Consider the following 9,350-nt stretch of genomic DNA (forward strand, 5'->3'; position numbering starts at 1 on the left):
TTGACCAGTTTTTCCAGCACCATTTGTTAAAGAAATTGTCTTTACTCCATTGTATATTCTTGGTTCCTTTATCAAAGGTAAGATGTCCACATGTGTGTGGATTTATCTCTGGGCTTTCTATTTTGTTCCATTGATCTATATTTCTGTCTTTGTGCCAGTACCATACTGTCTTGATGACTGTGGCTTTGAAGTAGAGCCTGAAATCAGGCAAGTTTATTTTTCCAGTTTCATTCTTCTTTCTCAAGATTGCTTTGGCTATTCGAGGTTTTTTGTATTTCCATACAAATCTTGAAATTATTTGCTCTAGTTTTGTGAAAAATACTGCTGGTAGCTTGATAGGGATTGCATTGAATCTGTAGATTGCTTTGGGTAGTATATTCATTTTCACTATATTGATTCTGCCAACCCGTGAGCATGGTATATTTTTCCATCTATTAGTATCCTCTTTGATTTCTTTCATCAGTGTTTTATAGTTTTCTAAATATAGGTCTTTAGTTTCTTTAGGGAGATATATTCCTAAGTATTTTATTCTGTTCGTTGCAATGGTGAATAAAATTGTTTCCTTAATTCCTTTTTCTAATTTCTCATTATCAGTGTATAGGAATGCAAGGGATTTCTGTGTGTTGATTTTATATCCTGCAACTTTACTATATTCATTGATTAGCTCTAGTAATTTTCTGATGGAGTCTTTAGGGTTTTCTATGTAGAGGATCATGTCAGCTGCAAAGAGTGAGTTTTACTTCTTCTTTTCCAATTTGAATTTCTTTTATTTCTTTTTCTGCTTTGATTGTTGTGGCCAAAACATCCAGAACAATGTTGAACAGTAGCAGTGAAAGTGAGCACCCTTGTCTTGTTCCTGACTTTAGGGAAAATGTGTTCAGTTTTTCACCATTGAGGATAATGTTTGCTGTGGGTTTGTGATATATACCTTTTATTATGTTGAGGTATGTTCCTTCTATTCCTGCTTTCTGAAGAGTTTTTATCATAAATGGATGTTGAGTTTTGTCAAAGGCCTTCTCTGCATCTATTGAGATAAACATATGGCTTTTATTTTCAATTTGTTAATGTGGTGAATTACATTGGTTGATTTTTGGATATTGAAGTATATTTGCATCCCTGGGATAAAACCCACTTGGTCATGGTGTATGATCTTTTTAATGTGTTGTTGGATTCTGATTGCTAGAATTTTGTTGAGGATTTTTGCATCTATGTTCATCAGTGATATTGGCCTATAGTTTTCTTTGTTTGCAGCATCTTTGTCAGGTTTTGGTATTAAGGTGACATTGCTCTTCTTGACATTTTTGGTAGAATTCAGCTGTGAAGCCATCTGGACCTGGGCTTTTGCTTGCTGGAAGATTTCTGATTACAGTTTCAATTTCCGTGCTTGTGATGGGTATGGAGGTTTTCTATTTCTTCCTTGTTCAGTTTTGGAAACTTGTACTTTTCTAAGAATTTGTTCATTTCTTCTACGTTGTCCATTTTTCTGGCATATAATTGCTGATAGTAGTCTCTTATGATCCTTTGTATTTCTGAGTTATCTGTTGTGATCTTTCCATTTTCATTTCTAATTTTATTGATTTGATTTTTCTCTCTCTGTTTCTTGATGAGTCTGGTTAATGGTTTGTTAATTTTATTTATCCTTTCAAAGAAACAGCTTTTGGCTTTGTTGATTTTTGCTATGGTCTCTTTTTTTTTTTTTCTTTCTCATTTATTTCTGCCCTAATTTTATTTTTATTTTTTTTTTGAAGGATAATTGCCTTACAGAATTTTGCTGTTTCCTGTCCAACCTCAACATGAATCAGCCATAGGTATACATAGATAATGTTTGTTATTAACAAAGGAATAAAGCATTTCAATTTTCATTCCTAATTCTTTTAATATTTTAAATCACATTATAATAAAGAAATACTAATCTTGTAATTTTTTTGTTTTTTTTTCTATACATTTATAACCAAGAATAAAGCAGTTTTTATTTTTTTTATTTTTTATTTATTTTTTAATTTATTTATTTATTTTTAATTTTTACTTTACAATTCTGTATTGGTTTTGGCATAGATTGACATGAATCCACCACAGGTGTACCTGCGTTCGCAAACATGAGCCCCCCTCCCACCCCTCTCCCCACAACATCTCTCTGGGTCATCCCTGCGCGTCAGCCCAAAGCGTGTCATATCCTGCATCAGACATAGACTGGCATTTTGATTCTTACATGATATTATACATGTTTCAATGCCATTCTCCCAAATCATCACACCCTCTCCCTCTCCCTCTGAGTCCAAAAGTCTGCTATACACATCTGTGTCTTTTTTGCTGTCCTGCACACAGGGTCATCATTGCCATCTTCCTAAATTCCATATATATGTGTTAGTATACTGTATTGGTGTTTTTCTTTCTGGCTCACTTCACTCTGTATAATCGGCTCCAGTTTCATCCATCTCAGCAGAACTGATTCAAATGTATTCTTTTTAATGGCTGAGTAATATTCCATTGTGTATATGTACCACAGCTTTCTTATCCATTCGTCTACTGATGGACATCTAGGTTGTTTCCATGTCCTGGCTATTATAAACAGTGCTGCAATGAACATTGGGGTACATGTGTCTCTTTCAATTCTGGTTTCCTCTGTGTGTATGCCCAACAGTGGGATTGCTGGGTCATAAGGCATTTCTATTTGCAATTTTTTAAGGAATCTCCACACTGTTCTCCATAGTGGCTGTACTAGTTTGCATTCCCACCAACAGTGTAGGAGGGTTCCCTTCTCTCCACACCCTCTCCAGCATTTATTGCTTGCAGATTTTTGGATCGCAGACATTCTGACTGGTGTGAAGTGGTACCTCATTGTGGTTTTGATTTGCATTTCTCTTATAATGAGTGATGTTGAGCATCTTTTCATGTGTTTGTTAGCCATCCGTATGTCTTCTTTGGAGAAATGTCTATTTAGTTCTTTGGCCCATTTTTTTATTGGGTCGTTTATTTTTCTGGAATTGAGCTGCAGGAGTTGCTTGTATATTTTTGAGATTAGTTGTTTGTCAGTTGCTTCATTTGCTATTATTTTCTCCCATTCGGAAGGCTGTCTTTTCACTTTGCTTATGTTTTCCTTTGTTGTGCAGAAGCTTTTAATTTTAATTAGATCCCATTTGTTTATTTTTGCTTTTATTTCCAGAATTCTGGGAGGTGGATCATAGAGGATCCTGCTGTGGTTTATGTCGGAGAGTGTTTTGCCTATGTTCTCCTCTAAGAGTTTTATAGTTTCTGGTCTTACATTTAGATCTTTAATCCATTTTGAGTTTATCTTTGTGTGCGGTGGTAGAAAGTGATCTAGTTTCATTCTTTTACAAGTGGTTGACCAGTTTTCCCAGCACCACTTGTTAAAGAGATTGTCTTTACTCCATTGTATATTCTTGCCTCCTTTGTCAAAGATAAGGTGTCCATATGTATGTGGATTTATCTCTGGGCTTTCTATTTTGTTCCATTGATCTATATGTCTGTCTTTGTGCCAATACCATACTGTCTTGATGACTGTGGCTTTGTAGTAGAGCCTGAAGTCAGGCAAATTGATTCCTCCAGTTCCATTCTTCTTTCTCAAGATTGCTTTGGCTATTCGTGGTTTTTTGTATTTCCATACAAATCTTGAAATTATTTGTTCTAGTTCTGCGAAAAATATCGCCGGTATCTTGATAGGGATTGCATTGAATTTGTAAATTGCTTTGGGTAATTTACTCATTTTCACTATATTGATTCTTCCAATCCATGAGCATGGTATATTTCTCCATCTATTAGTGTCCTCTTTGATTTCTTTCATCAGTGTTTTATAGTTTTCTGTATATAGGTCTTTAGTTTCTTTAGGTAGATATATTCCTAAGTATTTTATTCTTTTTGTTGCAATGGTGAATGGAATTGTTTTCTTAATTTCTTCTTCTACTTTCTCATTATTAGTGTATACGAATGCAAGGGATTTCTGTGTGTTGATTTTATATCCTGCAACTTTACTATATTCATTAATTAGCTCTAGTAATTTTCTGGTAGAGTCTTTAGTGTTTTCTATGTAGAGGATCATGTCATCTGCAAACAGTGAGAGTTTTACTTCTTCTTTTCCAATTTGGATTCCTTTTATTTCTTTTTTCTGCTCTGACTGCTGTGGCTAAAACTTCCAGAACTATGTTGAATAGTAGTGGTGAAAGTGGACACCCTTGTCTTGTTCCTGACTTAAGGGGAAATGCTTTCAATTTTTCACCATTGAGGATAATGTTTGCTGTGGGTTTGTCATATATAGCTTTTATTATATTGAGGTATGTTCCTTCTATTCCTGCTTTCTGGAGAGTTTTTATCATAAATGGATGTTGAATTTTGTCAAAGGCCTTCTCTGCATCTATTGAGATAATCATATGGTTTTTATTTTTCAATTTGTTAATGTGGTGAATTACATTGATTGATTTGCGGATGTTGAAGAATCCTTGCATCCCTGGGATAAAGCCCACTTGGTCATGGTGTACGATCTTTTTAATGTGTTGTTGGATTCTGATTGCTAGAATTTTGTTGAGGATTTTTGCATCTATGTTCATCAGTGATATTGGCCTGTAGTTTTCCTTTTTTGTAGTATCTTTGTCAGGTTTTGGTATTAGGGTGATAGTGGCCTCATAGAATGAGTTTGGAAGTTTCCCTTCCTCTGCAATTTTCTGGAAGAGTTTGAGTAGGATAGGTGTTAACTCTTCTCGAAATTTTTGGTAGAATTCAGCTGTGAAGCCGTCTGGACCTGGGCTTTTGTTTGCTGGAAGATTTCTGATTACAGTTTCAATTTCCGTGCTTGTGATGGGTCTGTTAAGATTGTCTATTTCTTCCTGGTTTAGTTTTGGAAAATTGTATTTTTCTAAGAATTTGTCCATTTCTTCCAGGTTGTCCATTTTATTGGCATATAATTGCTGATAGTAGTCTCTTATGATCCTTTGTATTTCTGTGTTGTCTGTTGTGATCTCTCCATTTTCATTTCTAATTTTATTGATTTGATTTTTCTCTCTTTGCTTCTTGATGAGTCTGGCTAATGGTCTGTCAATTTTATTTATCCTTTCAAAGAACCAGCTTTTGGCTTTGTTGATTTTTGCTATGGTCTCTTTTGTTTCTTTTGCATTTATTTCTGCCCTAATTTTTAAGATTTCTTTCCTTCTGCTAACTCTGGGGTTCTCTAATTCTTCCTTTTCTAGTTGCTTTAGGTGTAGAGTTAGGTTATTTATTTGACTTTTTTCTTGTTTCTTGAGGTATGCCTGTATTGCTATGAACTTTCCTCTTAGCACTGCTTTTATAATGTCCCACAGGTTTTGGGTTGTTGTGTTTTCATTTTCATTAGTTTCTATGCATATTTTGATTTCTTTTTTTATTTCTTCTGTGATTTGTTGGTTATTCAGAAGGGTGTTGTTCAGCCTCCATATGTTGGAATTTTTAATAGGTTTCCTCCTGTAACTGAGATCTAATCTTAGTGCATTATGGTCTATTTCTGCCCTAATTTTAAAGATTTCTTTCCTTCTACTAACTCTGGGGTTCTCCAATTCTTCCTTTTCTAGTTGCTTTAGGTGTAGAGTTAGGTTATTTATTTGACTTTTCTTGTTTCTTGACGTATGCCTGTATTGCTATGAACTTTCCCTTTAACTCTGCTTTTATAGTGTCCCAGAGGTTTTGGGTTGTTGTGTTTTCATTTTCATTTGTTTCTATGCATATTTTGATTTCTCTTTTGATTTATTCTGTGATTTGTTGGTTATTCAGAACCGTGTTGTTCAGCCTCCATATGTTGGTATTTTTAATAGTTTTTCTCCTCTTAATTGAGATCTAATCTTAATGCATTATGGTCAGAAAAGATGCTTGGAATGATTTCGATTTTTTTTGAATTTATCAAGGTTATATTTATGGCCCAGGATGTGATCTATCCTGGAGAAGGTTCCATGCACACTTGAGAAAAAGGTGAAATTTATTGTTTTGGAGTGAAGTATCCTATAGATATCAAGTAGGTCTAAATGGTCTATTGTATCATTTAAAGTTTGTGTTCCTTTGTTAATTTTCTGTTTAGTTGATCTGTCCATAGATGTGAGTGGGGTATTAAAGTCTCCCACTATTATTGTGTTATTGTTAATTTCCCCTTTCATACTTGTTAGCATTTGTCTTACATATTGTGGTGCTCCTATGTTGGGTGCATATATATTTATAATTGTTATATCTTCTTCTTGGATTGATCTTTTGATCATTATGTAGTGGTCTTCTTTGTCTCTTTTCACAGCCTTTCTTTTAAAGTCTATTTATCGAATATGGGTATTGCCACTCCTGCTTTCTTTTGGTCTCTATTTGTGTGATATATCTTTTTCCAACCCTTCAGTTTCTGTCTGTATGTGTCCCTTGTTTTGAGGTGGGTCTCTTGTAAGCAGCATATAGAGGGGTCTTTTTTTTTTTTTTTTTAATCCATTCAGCCAGTGTTTGCCTTTTGGTTGGGGCATTCAACCCATTTATGTTTAAGGTAATTATTGATAAATATGATCCCATTGCCATTTACTTTATTCTTTTGGGTTCGGGTTTACACACCCTTTTTGTGTTTCCTGTCTAGAGAATATCCTTTAGCATTTGTTGGAAAACTGGTTTGATGGTGCTGAATTCTCTCAGCTTTTGCTTGTCTGTAAAGCTTTTGATTTCTCCTTCGTATTTGAATGAGATCCTTGCTGTGTACTTTAATCTGGGCTGTAGGTTATTTTTTTTTTCATCACTTTAAGTATGTCTTTCCATTCCCTACTAGCCTGAAGAGTTTCTATTGAAAGATCAACTGTTATCCTTATGGGAATTCCCTAGTGTGTTATTTGTTATTTTTCCCTTGCTGCTTTTAGTATTTGTTCTTGTGTTTCATCTTTGTTAATTTGATTAATATGTGTCTTGGGGTGTTTTGCCTTGGGTTTATCATATTTGGAACTCTCTGGGCTTCTTGGACTTGGGTGATTATTTCCTACCCCATTTTAGGGAAGTTTTCAACTATTATCTCCTCAAGGATTTTCTCATGGTCTTTCTTTTTGTCTTCTTCTGGGAATCCTATAATTCAAATGTTGGAGCATTCCATGTTATCCTGTAGATGTCTGAGATTGCCCTCATTTCATTTAATTCATATTTCTTTTTTCCTCTCTGAGTCATTTATTTCTACCCTTCTGTCTTCTATTTCACTAATCCTATCTTCTACCTCCATTATTCTACTATTTTTTGCCTCCAGAGTGTTTCTGATCTCATTTGTTGCATTATTCATTATATATTGACTCTTTTATTTCTTCTAGGTCCTTGTTAAACCTTTCTTGCATCTTCTCAATCCTTGTCTCCAGGCTATTTATCTGTGATTATATTTTGATTTCAAGATTTTGGATCATTTTCACTATCAATATTTGGAATTCTTTCTCAGGTAGATTACCTATCTCTTCCTCTTTTGTTCAGTTTGTTCAGCATTTCTCCTGTTCCTTTACCTGCTGAGTATTCCTCTGCCTCTTCCTTTGGTTATATTGTTGCATTTGGGGTGGCCTTTCTATATTCTGGGAATTTGTGGAGTTCTCTTTATTATGGAGCTTCCTCACTGTGGGTGGTGTTGTATCAGTGGCTTGTCAAGGTTTCTTGGTTAGGGAGGCTTGTGTTGGAGTTCTGGTGGGTGGAGCTGGATTTATTCTCTCTGGAGTGCAATGGAATGACCAGTAATGTGTTATGAGACGTCAGTGGTTTGGGGGAAACTTTGAGCTGCCTGTATATTGAAGCTCAGGGGTGTGTTCCTGTGTTTCTAGAGAATTTGCATGGTATGTCTTGCTCTGGAACTTGTTGGCCCTTGGGTGGTGCTTGGTTTCAGTGTAGGTATGGAGGCATTTGATGAGCTCCTATTGACTAATGTTCCCTGGATTAATGAGTTCTCTGATGTTCTCAGGATTTGGACTTAAGCCTCCTGCTTCTGGTTTGCAGTTTTATTTTTACAGTAGACTCAAGACTTCTCTGTCTATACAGCACCAATGATAAAACATCTAGGTTAATGATGAAAAGTTTCTCCACATTGAGAGACACCCAGAGAGGTTCACAGAGTTACATGGAGAAGAGAAGAGGGAGGGGGTAGTTAGAGGTGCCTGGAATGATATTAGGTGAGATCAAAAGAGGAGAGAGCAATCTAGCCAGTAATCTCTTCCTTATGTGTGCTCCACACTTAGGACTGCTCAGAGGTATTCACGGAGTTATACAGGGAAGGGGAGAGGGAGGAAGTAGAGGAGGCCAGGAGGATAAAAGAGGGAAATGAAAAGGAGAGAGACAGATCCAGCCAGTAACCAGTTCTTTAGGTGTTCTCCGCCATCTGGAATACACAGAGATTTTCAGAGTTGGGTAGAGAAGAGAAGGGGGAGCGAAGAGACAGAGGCCACCTGGTGGAGAAAAAGGAGAGTCCAAAGGAGGAGAGAGTGGTCAAGCCAGTAATCTCGTTCTCAGTTAAAATTGGGTAGTGAGGTTTGGGTTTTTAAATGTACACATTTGGCAACAAAAAACAAAAAGCGAAGATTAAAAATCTAGAGTAGGAGTTAGTTTTTCAAAAATACAATATTAAAGAAAAGAAGAAGAAAAAAAAAAGCCACAAGAATTGTTAAACAACAACAACAACCACACAAAGACTATATATGGCATTTGCTTTAAAATAAGATTTTTTTTTTTAAGTAATAGTAAGTTATAGAAGTAAAAATAAAGGAGAAATAGAGGACTTAGCAATTTTAAAAAGTTAGAAAAAAAAAGAAGAAGAAGAAAAAGAAAAGAAAAAACAACCACACAACATCATCAACAAAAAACAAAAAAGGAAAAAAAAAAGAATGATGGTAAAAATAGTAAAGATATATCTGGCCCTTTCTCTGGTGTTGTGGGCAGTGTGGAGTCACTTCCACGGTGGTCCCCTCTGTTTAGCTTCTTCTGTTTGTTGGTCTCTTCAGTGTCTGATTTCTGTCCTGACACAGGGGAGGTGGTGATGGGCACCTTTTTTTTTTTTTTTTTTTTAGGCTCACTTGTTCAGTCGAGCTGTGGGGAGGGAGGGATGCTGCAAACAAATAAAACTGTCATGTGCATGCAGTGTCTCAACCCTGCTGGGCCTGCCCCTGCTCGTGGCGCACAAACCGTTCAGGCTCTACGTTGCTCCGCCGGGAACCATCTGAGGCCAGCCCTAGGCTGCATGCACCTCCCCGGTCTAAAGCACTGCATGCAACTTCCCGGTCTAAACCACTCAGGTTCAGTGCTCAGGTAGCCCTCAGAGGTGCAGATTCGGTTGGGACTGCCTTTTGTGCCCTTCGCAGGTCTGAGTAACTCAAGTGTTTGGCAAGCACAGTTGTTGC

The sequence above is a fragment of the Oryx dammah genome, unplaced genomic scaffold, assembly GCF_014754425.2.
Source record: "Oryx dammah isolate SB20612 unplaced genomic scaffold, SCBI_Odam_1.1 HiC_scaffold_36, whole genome shotgun sequence".
NCBI classification, from domain to species: domain Eukaryota; kingdom Metazoa; phylum Chordata; class Mammalia; order Artiodactyla; family Bovidae; genus Oryx; species Oryx dammah.